The 14,872-nt window shown below is 38.9% G+C and overlaps 1 protein-coding gene across 2 annotated transcripts in view; it reads right to left on the reverse strand.

Annotated features, from left to right (window-relative positions):
- The window catches only part of SCEL (sciellin), a 266,901-nt gene that overhangs the window by 248,289 nt on the left and 3,740 nt on the right, over positions 1–14,872 (reverse strand). Inside the window, exon 2 of one of the 2 annotated variants that reach the window (XM_064493052.1) lies at positions 11,092–11,239. The exons of the other annotated variant lie outside the window; for it this stretch is intronic. The gene's annotated coding sequence lies outside the window, so the exon portion shown is untranslated. The remainder of the gene's footprint in view (positions 1–11,091; positions 11,240–14,872) is intronic. 2 annotated transcript variants of the gene reach the window in all.

Below are 14,872 nucleotides of genomic sequence, written 5' to 3' on the forward strand. Positions count from 1 at the left end.
CAAGACTCCTGCATCAGAGAAGAGCAGTTTACTACTCACAGCAAGAGTGTATCCACAGTATCAATAAGTTTGTGCTGTTTCCCTAAGCCCCAATTTGCACAGGAAGTCATGAAGAAGGTCAGAAAAAAATCTGCTAGTGAAATGGGTTGTATTTCAGGAGAGGAACTTCGAGCTAAGGGAACCGAACTATTTTAAGACAGGTACTTGGTGAGCCTGATCTTTGCGCCAGAAGGAGACACATTCATTATATTAGCAGCAAGCATTTTTGCCCTTTGCTCTTGAGGGAAACATCCCTAACTTCTAAGGCTGTTTGCTATACAAATGTCCTTGAAAAGACAGACCAGAACAAAGAACAGTCCATGCTTCACTTGTAAGACAAGCAGATATGTGAGAGACTCATGAAAACTGGGAAGAATTTCTTCCAACAGAGACAAGTGTTTGCCAGGAAACAGAATGACAGTCTCTTCTTCTAGCCAGTTATTCCCAATTTTTAGATGAGATTCTCTTAGTTCCTCTCCTTCCCACCACTTCTACGAGGCTGACAATTTCCAACTGTCTTTCATTATCTTGACCCTCAGACTTATGTAGACTGAGAAAGAGTAGTAAGCATCAGTTATTTCAGAGCTAGTTCTGTGGCCTCTAAGCAATCGTGAGCCCAATTCTTAGGCAATAAGAAAGTCCCCATTCTGTTACAAATGGACCATATTGCTCAGTCAGTATGTTGATGCTGAGTTGAACTGTATGCTCAATCAGCATATCCTCAGACACAGTGCAAGCTGGCAGCAGAAATTTGATAAAAGTTCACAGCCACACAAATTCCTATGATGAGCATAGATGCATACTACTGGAATTTGGCAGTAGATGCCATATGAACAAGTCTTGCAACAATCTTAGAAGGGTAAGTCCTTTTGAGAATGTACCAGATTCCAAATAATATTATACAACCTATGAGGCAAAGAAGACTCAGAAGTGGATTCAGCAAATGACATCTCAAAGTTAACAGGCAAATCATGGATATTTGCAACACTGCAACCAATTAATCCTTTATTGCAACCAATAAAAGATTAATATTTAAAATAGATAATGGATTCCTTGGTGTCAGTGAGAAAACACTGGGCAATTGTGGTGGTCATGGAGATGCATTACTCAGCCCTCCCATCAAAAGAAACTGTGGGAAGAAGGGTAGTTGGCAGATAGCTGCAACATCTTTGGATTCACAGCAATGTTCGTACTAAGGCCAGGCTCTCCAGCTTGGCTCCCAGCCAATGACTGAACACAGCAGGGGCACTAGAGTCTGATGATTCCCACCCACCACAGGACTCCTCTGACAGGCATCCTTTGCTCTAGGACTTCCCATTGGCCTGGCTGACACTCTCACAGGGCTGCACTGCAATAGAGACTCCTATCCAGTCATCTTTTCTGCCTTGTCTCCTTTCACAGGTGTCAGAGGCTTTCATTACCTATTCCTAACCACTTTTACCCCTTTTTAAAATACAAACAATCATATATTTTTAACTTCAAAATTTGAAGGTAACCACAATTGTATGTTTCTATCACAACAATAAAATCAGAAGCAGGAAAATGTAAAGGTGGCAACTTTACATTTCAACATTAACAAACCTTAAGTCAACTATTAAAACAGATGCTAGTCTTAAAAGATAACGTAACAAATGATCTCACAAATCAGTAGCAGATACATTAACACCTTTCTCACCTAGCCTGGCAAATACTCCACTACCACACAGACAGCCAAAGTAGTAGCAACACAAAGTTTCACTGCACAAAGGAAAACCAGAAAAGAATTCTCCATTCCCCCATTTTACTTCACTAGCAGGTCACTCTTTTTCTATAAAGTTTGTCATGCAATTAAAATTAACAATAAATGCCTCTGTGTATGTCCATCTTGGTGCCTATTTCCTAGAAGACCATGACAAAGAACCCAATGAAAAGTAGAAAGAGATTTAAACAGGCAATTCATTACAAAGGAAGCTCAAAGTAGTTATATACAAAGATACACACATACATACATATGAGTAAAAGTATGGAAGGCAAATTGAAAAAAATCTACCTCAAATATATAAAACAAGACCTACTGGAGGAAAGAAAATGGAATTAGAATTCAGAAAAGAAGGATGCCCCTCTAAAAAGCAGGATTATTTATGGACCATAGAAAGAACCATAAAGATCAGTGGTTTCAGTAGTCACAATGGTTAACATTTACTGAGCATACACTATGGGCTGAGCACCATTGTATGAGTTTCGATGAATCAACTCACAACAATCCTGTGAGGCAGGTACTACTTACTGTTTCCACTTTAGAGATGAGGACATTGAGAGACAGAGAGATTAAGTAATATGCCCAGGTTGTTTAAGAAGAACTCACTCAAGTTCAGTTAAAAATGTGGTATGCATACATAGTTTACAGGCTCTATTCTATATGCTGCTTTAAAAATATGGTGGTAAATGATAGTAGAATGAAATATAGCACTCAGCCACATTTTAACTGTGATTGTGGGCCCATTTTTTAACCTTTCTGGACTTGGTTTACTCATCTAGAAGATAGCAATGGTATTTTATTATTTAAATTATATTTTGGAAATTACATCTAATACAAATATAAGATATTAATATTCACTCGTGTGCTACAAAAATGGGATTTTAAAAAATAGAATAGCTCTGAAGTACAATTCAGAAAATCCTAAATTTGGAGGCATGCAATAAATAAAGCCAAATATCAAAATTTACTTTAGCCAATTATTTTCATTCTTCCTAAGTTATGCATGTGTGTATACCTGAAGATTTGTACATAAATAAGCACTTCACTGGAGCTGGTAATAAAGAGTTTAAATGTCACAGCCTTCCAAGTTCACTCTCTTGGGAAGGGAATAGTAACAATGAATCAGCTTATTGTGGTTCTTTTCGACAAATAATTTATCATAGTCATAAAGCATGGGATGCCATGGTGATGATTTGTGTGTGGAATGGAATGGCAAGGACAAGAATGGAATGTTCTCACTGATTCTGCAAAATTCTGCTAAACCTCTAGTTATTTTTATGCCCCATCCTCTCACATTTTCTCTTTCCAATCCAATTATTTCACTTTATGAACTAGGACTATTTTCTTTATGAATGTTAGCCATATTAAAGTAGTCAAATAAACAGTACAATGGCCCCAGAAGTATTTTGGCTCTTTAAATTTACTAAGAGGGCTATGCTATGGTATCAAAGGATAATAAATGCATTTCATATAAGACAAACCATTACTGCAATATTCTACAACTGCTTTGTTCTATCACTGATTACATAAAGTATGGAATCATAGCAGTGGGATTTACATAGTTTGCAACAGTTTATTCAATAGCTATCAGATTTGTAACATTATGGAAAAGTAGTAACTCTAATAAGTGAAAAATCCATAAAATAACTATTATTTTGAATACTGGAATTGTACTACTACTACCGACTAATGTTTTATTATTTGTAAATGTGTCCCATGTTACACCACTGTAAAATCGGACGGGGGAAAGAACAACTTACTATTCTGTCCAAGAAAAATGCATCCCTCAATTCCATTTTACAATTTTATGTCAGAGTAAAGAAAGAAATTTAGGGGTGGTGCTTAGTTCTGTGATGTGGGAAAATGGATTTGTGGGGCAAGATACTGTGCGTTCAATACACACACACACTTTGAGGCAACACTTCTGCTTGTCAACAGAATTAACATTCTCTTGCATTCTCTAAACATTCTTTTGACAGGCTAATATTCCCTCTTAGAACCTTTTATTGCTTTGAAATAAGGATAAATTAAAGAATGTAAGAGATGATATTAACTCAAATTGAATATGCACCTGTGTTATGAACAATATTGGTGGGTTGACTTCTAAAATTTACGATTATGCGGTATTCTTTTTATACTCTCCTTGGTGCAAAGCCTAAGTAAACTTTTTAACCTACTGAAGAAAGACTTTATGATTTGTGTGGGAAGGAAAGAGTGACAGAGAAGATGAGTACATCAAAAAATATCTGTAATGCCTTTCAATACTCTATGTTGCCAGTGTTTTAAAAATTAACTGTTAAATCACTCACTGTTTGCACTGAGGAGTCAAACTCATTTTTCTCTTCCCATGTTAGAACTGAGGCTGACCTAGTTCCCCAAATTAAAACTGAAGTATACACAGTGGTTGGCCTATCATGGGGATTTTCTCTCTGTGGTCTAACATTCATGGCGTTCCCACACCAGCCTTCAGTTTTACAAAGCATGTAGATAGAGCTTGATGTGAAGCTGGATTTCTCCTGTCTCTCCTTCAGACAGTTTAAGAAGGAAAATAGTAGTGTTTACCTGTGCCTATTGTAGCAACAGTAGTTAAGTAATTACGTCTCCTACATCTTTTCCATGGTGTACTTCTCAGGGGCCACTCATTCCTTACACCAGTGGTAACTAACAGAGTCATTCTCCTGTTTACTGAGCAGAAGCTGAGTGATGATTTATAGGACTGTTTTAATTTGAGACTTTGCTTCTCTACTACTTTGCCAGACCAGAAGGACAACATCTGTCTGCTAGACCAGGAAAGTAGCATCTGCCAGATGAATCTGCCAACCAGTCCAGGAGAGTAGCACCTGTCTGCCAGACCAGGAGGTATTACCTGTCTTACTAGCCCAGGAGAGTGGTATGTGTCTATCAGAACCAAAGGTTTTGTATATCTAGCAGCCAGGAGGGTAGTCTCTGTCTACTACACCAGGAAAGTAGCATTTTTCAGAAACCACTGCAAAAAATATAAGTGAATTTATTTGTTTTTTTTATTTGTCTACTTGCTTTAAAAATCACATTATGGGAAATTCTGAGGATTTAATAATCAAAGACACATTTATGTATTTTGATATGAAAGTATAAATATTAGAAAACAAACCCTTGAGTGCAGATTAATGAATTATACATGTATAAGCAGTAAGAGGTCACAGGAGCAGGTCATCTGTGCTTACAGCTCTACAGAATTTAGTTTCAGATGGTGAATATATTCTAAGTACAGTATTTTAAGGAAATCTATGGGGAAAATACATTTGTACATAGGCTGGCTTCACTAAAAGGGCTAATGATCTTTTTTCTTGAGAACACTATAATATGAAGTGAAGCACTTTGCAATGTCAGAAATCTAACATAGATATGTAAAATTTCAGCTTTATTCCAAAAATATGAATATGTAGTAGATAAATCAAAATACTATTCATAGTAAGGTGACACCAATAAAATATGTGTTAAAAATAATATAACACACATCTAGACATTCTTACTAATCTGGTTCAAACTAAAAAATAACAAAACTGTTTTTGTAGGAGAAAGATCAGTTTTAAAGATACATATTACATATTCTACAAAAATTATACATTTTAATAATTGGAAAAACTACAGAACTAGCTATTTACTTAGTCATTCATTTATTTACATTCCCCATGTTATTGCTTAGACCTTTGAGGTGATCTGTGTCCAGAGTACATATTTTGAGTTAACAAAATATAAATCAAATTAGAAAATTAAGATCAAGGAGATGACAAATATGGAAATCAAAAGGAAATGCCAGAGTATCAGTTCAGTTTACGCACACCAGTAATTTTTCAACTCAATTACCACACTTCCTCCTTATAGCAAATATTGGGTAACAACTGCTTTACTACTCTGATATTAAATTAATTTATATAACTTATCTTCATATGTACTAAAAAAGAATACAATGCTCTTATATAAAGGAAAACTAAAATAAAAGTTTTATTTATCTATCCTCTCTTTCAATATTTGGTGTTATATATATTTAACCAGTAAAATATACATGTAAATATATTTAAATATGTTATTTCTAAATATTTTATAATTATTTAATATATTTTAATATATAAATATGCTTAAACTCAACTAAAATGAAATGCATATATATGTTTAAAAATGTATGTGGTTTACATATACACTACATTTTTATAAATACTGTGGTAAGATTTCACAAGAAGATATGAAGCCATCAGATACATGAATCTAAACATTGACTTGCCATGAATGTGACAACTACAAAGCCAGATGGATGCAGGTGTGTTATATTGGTGACTCAAATGCAATGCACGAAATTTCAAACAAAACAAAAGTCAAATTTTCCTTGGTTTATACTTTTACTATATTTCTGGAAAGTTCATAAAACTGGAAAAAAATCACCTAGTGTCTGAGGTAGCTACTTTCTGAAGATGGCTCTCAATGTTCTTCTCCTCCCTGTATAGGCAAGCTGCTTCTCACAAGAGGTGGAGTTTATCTGTCCTTACTTTAAGTCTGGACTGGCCTTGACCAATAGAAAGCAACCCAGGTGCTGTTCTGGGACTTCTAAGACCAAGCTTGAAGAGCACTGACAGCTTCCACTTGCCACTTTTTGGAACCCAGCTACTATGTTATGAGAGCCTGAGTCACATGAAGAGCCACCAGGGAGGAGGTCTGAGGTGCTCCAATTGACAGCTCCAGAGCAACTCCCACCCAAGTACCAGCAGTGTGAGTGAGCCATATTGGATGTCCAAGCCTAGCTGAAACCAGCTGACAGCAGCAAAAGTCAACATCATGGGCCAGAACTGCCCAGTTGAGCCAGTCATCCCACAGGATCTTAGGAGATAATAGAATTCTGTTGTTTTAAGCCTCTAAGTTTTGGGTTGTTTATTACATAGCAATAGATAACTAAATCAGCATTTATATGTAAAACTGAATTAGGTTCTAGGCTCAGGCTGATATAAATAGGTTTTTCATCTATTTGAAAATCTAGGGACATTTGAAAGTCTTGCAGGACAGAAAATAGTTCTTTATTGTGAGGGACTGTCCTATATAATGCTGGATGTTTATTATCTCTAGTCTCTGCCCTAAATGTCAGTAGTGTTTCCTAGATATTTTGACAACCAAAAACACATCTGTGAATTTCCAAATGCTCTCTGGCTACTGACCCTGCTAAGAACTGCTAACTAAAATAATTATTTGTATAATGACTACACAAGAGGTACTGGAAAAGCTAGAAATGAAATACAACCCATGCCTTTAAGAGATTTACAGTTTAATTGACAAGATAATGAATGAAATGATAACACAGAATGATAAACATTATGATGGAGATGTTTTCTTCGCATTCTGGTAGCACAAAGACCCAATAGCTAAATCAGCCTGTGAAGGGTCAGGATAAGTTTGCTGGAGGAGTTAATTACTGAGCTGAACTCTGAAGTTAAGCCAGGTAGAGAAGAGGGAGAATAGAAACTCAGGCAGAGGAAACAGCTTGTGCAAAGGCAAGAGTGGGGGCTTTAGCAGCCATAAAGGTAATAAGGTGGGCTGGTGCCAGCTGTTGGTGTATCTTTCATGCTCTGCTAAAGAGTTCATTTAAACCTGAAGGCAATTTTATAGTAGCAGCCAGAGATAATGTCATATGTTCACTACACCACTATCCCAGCCTCCCTTGCAGTTAACGTGTGGCCTGGTGACTTGTTCTCAGCAATGGATGTGGGTAGAAGGGAAGTAAGCCACTTCCAGAACTGGCCCTTGATAGCATCCCTTGCAATCTCCCAATTTGCTCTTTTCCTGCCTTGTGTTAGAGGCCACATGGTCCAGATGGCAAAGTTCTGAGATGAAAGTGCGCTGTCTGACTTGTGTCAGATGTGCAAGAAGTAAGCTTTTATTGTGTTAAGCCACCAAGGTTTGGGGATTATCAACCAGAATTCTGTCAGGAAACAAATCACCCCAGATGGTTTAAATGAAGAAATTTTAATGAAGGAAATCCTTACAGAAGCAGAGTAGAAGGGCTCTTGTAGCTCACTCTCTCCCACAAATACACCAAAACTCACATCTACAGACCTACTCAGCCAACCAGAGCACCTGCCGAACTCCAACAGAACATCACCCTCTTCGAAAGTCAAAGACACCAAAAATCTGGTAGGAGAAAAGGAAAAAAGAAAGAAGAAAAAGCAAAACAGTGTGGGACCGGTCCCGCAGTGAGGGAGTGGCAAAGGAGGACTGGCGCTCATTTGCTGGGTCCCCCAACTCCAACGGAGAGGCCAGCGGGATGGAAGGGGAACCTCCGAGGCTCAGATCTGCCCCAAGCACCCCTTGATCAACAGAACTGAGTTAAATGGACACACAGGGTCCCTGCGACACCCAGCCCGAGACACGAGCCAGCAGCTGGGGCCGGGACAGGCTGCCCGAGCCGGGCGGAGGACAGGGACGGCTGCACTAAGGCAGCCCCAGGGGACTGCAGGGGGCTGTGCACCATGGCTGGGTGGGGATACAGAGCAGAACAACCTTGGTCCCCCATAAATTGTGAAAAAAGCAAAGCAACATGGCTGGCTTGCCCTGGGGGGAGGGCGCCATAGCCTTTGTCTCCTCAGACCTGCGCTGCCATTACTGGCGCATCTCACGAGAAGAGAGGCAGGGTGCAGCCACAGCCGCCATCTCCTCCTGTGTGCAGCGCTGGGGTGGGGGCGGGGGCCAAGACCTGAATCCACATCCCAGGGCTCCGCATCCTCCTGGGCAGGACTGAGACTTGTTTACAACCCGAGGTAGATAGGATCTTTCTGCACTGGCACCTCAGAGAACTTGCGCCACCAAGACAAACAAGGAGCTGAGATTTGGCACGGAGCAGGGGTGGGGCCGTTCTGCGGCCTTCCCAGAGCCCGCCTTTGGAGTGGGCAGCTGCACAGAGCAGCGGGAGTGACCGGCGCCAGGAGAGGGCGGGGGGCCATCCCCCTTCCTGCCAGGAACACAGCACCTGACCATGGTGCTGGGAGGAAGTGTGATCTGCCCACCTGCCTCCCCCTAGCACAGCATCTGACTGAGGCATCTGGAGGGGGAGAGACCTGTCCGCCCACTGGGTAAGAGCTCAGCTCCTGACCCAGTGTTAGGAGGGTGCACGATCTGCTAGCCAACAGCCACTGGGAGCAGCACAGACAAGGGTGCCAACAGAGGGCCTCTGGAAACAGCAAGCTGAGTTCACAAAACAGGGTGAAGACACAAAGACCTCTCAATAAAATCATTAGGAGCACACCGTCTCCAGGAGAACTAGATAACTGATACTCCTTAAGCCACAGTGCCAGAGAGATATGAGCAATATGAAGCAGAGGAACCATTCCCAATTAAAAGATCAAGAGAAATCCCCTGAAAGCATGATCAAGGAAATAGACATCAATGGCCTACTAGATCAAGATTTCAAAAAAGGACTGGTCAAAGTACTGAAGGAACTAAAAGAAATAGGGTTTAGAGATATAAAATATGTCAAAAATGAAATAGAAGCTATAAAGAAGAACCAAGTAGAATTAGTAAACTCATTTGCTGAGATGAGACCTGACCTAAAGGCTGTACAAAGCAGGCTAGATAATGCAGAGGAACGAATAAGTGACCTAGAAGACAGGACAACAGAAAGCACCCAATCAGAACAGCTGAGAGAAAAAAAAAAAAAACAATCAAAACAATATAAAGGACCTATAGGATAATATAAAGCCCACCAATCTATGCATAATAGGGGGTTCCAGAAGGGGAAGAAAGAACAAAGGGGATTGAAAAGGTCTTTGAAGAAATCATGACTGAAAACTTCCCAAACCTAAAGAAAGAATCAGATATCCAAGTACAGGAGGCTCAGAGGCTCCCAAACAGGAAGAACCCAAACAGACCCACACCAAGACATATCACCATCAAGATGGCCAGAGTCAAGGATGAAGAAATGATCCTAAAGGCAGCAAGAGAAAAACAAAGAGTGAGTTACAAGGGAACCCCCATAAGGCTCTCAGCTGATTTCTCTACACAAACACTACAGGCCAGAAGGGAGTGGCAAGATATATTCAAAGTCCTGAATGAAAAAAAGATGCAGCCTAGGATACTCTATCCAGCAAGGCTATCCTTTAGAATAGAAGGAGAGATAAAGAACTTCACAGACAAGCAAAAACTAAGAGTTTAGCAACACTAAATACATGCTAAAAGAAATATTGACAGGTCTACTAGAAATAGAAAAGAAGCAAGATGCTACAAAAATGAGAAACTCATAACTGGAAAGGAGATAACTGCCATGAATTACAAAAAGAATAAACACAAAATTGTAAAAAAAGACATCTAAGTCACTAAGAGTGGGAGAGAGAAGCAAGGAAAGCCACTGTGGAAAAAACAGTATGGAGATTCCTCAAAAGACTAGGAATAGACTTACCATATGACCCAGGATTCCCACTCCTGGGCATATATCCAGAAGGAACCCTAATTCAAAATGACACCTGCATCCCAATGTTCATAGCAGCACTATTTACAATGGCCAAGACATGGAAACAGCCTGAATGTCCATCAACAGATGACTGAATGAAGAGGAGGTGGTATATTTATACGATGGAATACTATTCAGCCACAAAAACCGACAACATAACGCCATTTGCAGCAACATGGATGTTCCTGGAGAATGTCATTCAAAGTGAAATAAGCCAGAAAGAGAAAGAAAAATATCATATGAGATTGCTTATATGAGGAATCTAAAAACAAAACAAAACAAAACAAAACAAAACAAAACAAAACAAAACGAAACAAAACAAAACAAAACCCACCACAAATACAAAACAGAAACAGACTCATAGACATAGAATACAAACTTGTGGTTGCCAAGGGGGTGGAGGGTGGGAAGGGACAGACTGGGGATTTTAAAATGCAGATAGATAAACAAGATTATACTGTATAGCACAGGGAAAAATATACAAGATCTTGTGGTAGCTCATAGCAAAAAAAATGTGACAATGAATATATACATGTTCATGTATGACTGAAAAATTGTGCTCTACACTAGAATTTGACACAATATTGTAAAGTAACTATTAATCAATAAAAAAATGTAAAAAAAAAAAAGGAAATCCTTTCAGGGGTGTGGACAGGTTATGGGAAGAAACATGGGAGGCAGGAAGCTGTTTCACTCCTAGAACTGAAGGGGCAAAGAGAGGAAAAGAATTATCAGAGCCCTGGGAGTTGGTGCCAAGGAGGAGGAGCTGTCCAGCAGGAATTCTAGTCACTAAGTGACACAGCCACTGCTAGAAGAAGGGAGAGAGCCGGGAAAAAGTATCCTGACCTACCTCTCCTCCTGTACGTCTGTCTCCTGAGAGGGTTCCCCCATTGGCCAAACCCAATCAGAATGCAGCCTCAAGGGAGCCCAGGTGATGCAGGGCACAGGAGCCAGCCTCCAGGGACACAAAGCAGTTCAGTGAAGGGAGGAGAATACCTCTGCAGGAAAAAGACAAAAAGCAGTTCTGGAGGTTCGTCTGTTGTGGCAACTAGCTTTAATAACTCTAATACAAAATCATTGATAGATTTTGAGCAGATTTTTAAAAAAATAAGTTTATTGAAATATAACTTGTACATCATAAATTTCATCCTTTTAAAGTACATAATTCAATAGTTTTTACTATATTCAAAGTTATACAATAATCCATACTAATTCTAGAAAAATTTCATCACATTCCCCCCTACAAAAAAAACCCATACCCACTAAGTTGTCCCTCCCTATCCCCCACTTCCCCAGCCACTAGCAATCACCAACCTACTTTCTGTTTCAATGGATTTGCCTATTCTGGATGTTACACATAAATGGAACCAAACAAATGTGAGCCTTTGTATCTGGCTTCTTTCATTCAGCATAATATTTTCAAAATTCATCCATGTTGTAGCATGTATTTCCTTTTATTGCTGGATTATATTTTATCACATATGATATAGCTTTCAAAGATGACAGCTGTGTAAAGAAGAGGTTGGCAGAGGAGTGTGTGTAGGTTGAGGAGTGATTGTGTTCTCTAAAAACATTGTCTCAAACTATTTTCAGGCCAAGAAATAAGTTAGAGAAGACAAACAGCACTCTTCATGCCCCATCCTGAAACAGCTCCCTTTTCCTGGATCCCATTTCAATGAGTGACACCACTGTCCACCCAGAATCTGGGAGTCACAAGGGTCCTCCATTTCTGATACCAACTGGTGGAGTCATCCTGTCTACATGGTCATTTTTGTCCCTTCCATAGTAGGACACTCTCTCATGAGCCTCATCATGGGATTCAAACATTGTCACACTTCGTGCTTACTCACATAGGTTCATTCACATGCCTCTTCCACAGATTTCCTTCTCTCCAATCTTTCAATCTTTCTACTTCCAGGCCCCTAACAAATGGCCAAGCCATCTGCTACTACTCGTGAGTCTTACATATACTTACTTCAGGCTAATTCTCTTAATGTGCAAAATGGATGACTATGTGCAATGCATGAAGTTTGAACCATTGGGAGAATTTTGCCTTATCACTATCTGTGAGATCATAGTATAGCAGCAGTTCATGTCAGCTTGCATTTGATTACTAAGTCAACTTAAGCTTGAACCAAGCTCAGCCGTTTTCCTCTTCTTGCAGTAAGTCATAAGGGATCCCCCAACTACATGCAGTCATATGTTTGAGATTAGACACAGGTACCGGTGCAATAATGGTTGATGACATCTGGCCACACACTCATACAGCTTACTTGTTTTCTGGTCCTATTCATGCCCAATCCTGGGTGTATCACCTCCATCTTACTGCAGGTTTTTGCTGGGCCCACTGGACCATATAAATTGGTGAAGACCAGATGAAAGATGATAAAATGCCATCATTTGGCTGAGGAGCCATATCAGGTCTAATATGTGGATGGAAGACTATCTGCCTCACTAAGGGTCCAATTAGGAAAACAAACAAGTGCATGCCAGATCATTAAGAGAGAGGATTGCAATGTTACTGAAGGAGCTGAAAGGCAAATCAGGGGCTAGAGACATCTCAAGGATTAGTATCAGCAGGAAGCTACTATAATCCCTAGGGCTGGAGATCCCAAAGGAGGAGATGCTATTGCCAGATTCCAGGAGCTGGGGCCTCCCAGGGAGAAGTGGTTCCACAACAGAGGGTACCTGGCTGGAGCTGGATCATGGAAGGAGAAGCTGTCCAGCAGGAGCTGGAACCACATAGGAAATGTTGCCGAAAGCAGAAAGAGCAGTCAGGGTGGAGAGTGGGGGAGGCATGGTTTCTCTTCCTTCCCATTTTCCAATCACCCATCTCACCCTGCAGGCTAAACCTAATTTGAAGCTAGCTGGTAACAGAGCCCAGAAAATGTAGTTTGCAGGGATTGTTCCCCTGCTGTACAGAGAAGGGCAGGGAAATGGAGAGAAACGGACCCAAGAGCAAACAAGTAAATTACTGGCACATCACGCCACCTGTGCCTAGAGATGGTCATTAGGAGGACCTGCAGGGAAGCCATAGCTTTTCTCAGGAAGCAGTACTGTCTTTGCTCCACCACAAAAATAATTAGCCTAGTTCCCAACATATGACATCTTGCAGATAACTAGTCTGTCTAAACTAAGAAAACAGGATTATCACAAATTAATTTAGGAAAAGTATGAACTATTTTTCATGAAATGTATGTTCTAAAAACTTTTTAAACAGCTTCTGGCCCAGTCTGAAAACAAACCTGACATGATAAAGAAGGAGCAAAATGTTTTTAAGAGAACTATTTATGAAGAACTAGTAAATCAACTCCCTTTAACTTTCAAAATATAAAAGTGAAAATATTGATCAAAACAGGAAGTTGAACTAGGTGGGGCTAAGATTCTGAAGTTAATTAAGTATGTGAGTAATGGATGATCTATAATTTTTGACCAGAGAAGTGTACCATAGCCACCAGCCACTTGAGAAAAAACTATGTTTTAACTATTATGTGTCAAAAATATAGCAATCAGTTAAAATTACAAAAACTCACTGAATTTATGAAAGGAAGCAATACGTTTTGTGACTAGACAAACTACCTAAGAACAGGATATTTTAGGAAAATGAACAGTCTTTGGATTCTATTCTTCTTGTCATATCAAGATATAGTAAACCTGTATTTGTAGATAGGACTGTGTGAAAAGACAAACTTCCAAATCTAAATGTATACAATTCAAACTGTGCAACTGTTTTGTTACTTCCTTTAGCACAAGACTGGGAAACAACTCAAACAAAGCACCACACATAATATTAATCACAATAGTTATTGACTCACATAATGTGCTAAGCAAGTCTTTCACACATATTATTTAACTTAATCCTCAAAGAATCTAATTTGACTGATGAGAAAACTCAGCCTGAAGGAGGCTAAGTGTCTTTAAAATAAAAGCATACCTACTATAATCAGTTTAGAGACATTTAGATATATCTTGATATCTGGATTAGCCAGGGACCATATTAAATAATGTATTTCAAGGAAATTTTGACATGATAAAATTGCTATTCTATATAAAAATTTCAATAGTCCTTTAGGGTTTGAGGAAATATGATTTAATTATTAAATTATTTAACCTTAGTAATAAAAACTAACCTAATAATTTATAAACTATATAGAAGTTTTCAAGGTTAAAATTCTGTAGTTCTTACATTTCTCTCTTCCAAAGTTAATACTTTATATGACTTTCTGTATCAGTTGTGGAAGCTTCCTTTGGGCTAAAATGCATCACAACAATGAGATTTTTAAATTTTTGATTTATATTCAAATATATATTACTGAATTTACATACTTCAAAGAGTATCTCACTAATAAATATTTTAGAATAATTTTTCAGGGATGAAAATTAAACTCAGGCCCTAGTATCTAATTTTTTTATTAGTAGGAAAACTTGGACATGAAATTTGTATTTTTTAAAACTAATATGAATAAAGAGGAAAAAGCATTAACTCTTACGCCTACAAATTACTCACTCTTCCAAGGCTCTAAAAATAATTGTTTAAAGGAAGAGGTCAAGATATCTAGGGGAGCCAATATGTAACTTTTGTTTAAAAGAATTTCAATTGCCATGTTGACTTTTTCTGTTATGTTTGGAGT

The sequence above is a fragment of the Camelus dromedarius genome, chromosome 13 (assembly GCF_036321535.1).
Source record: "Camelus dromedarius isolate mCamDro1 chromosome 13, mCamDro1.pat, whole genome shotgun sequence".
NCBI classification, from domain to species: domain Eukaryota; kingdom Metazoa; phylum Chordata; class Mammalia; order Artiodactyla; family Camelidae; genus Camelus; species Camelus dromedarius.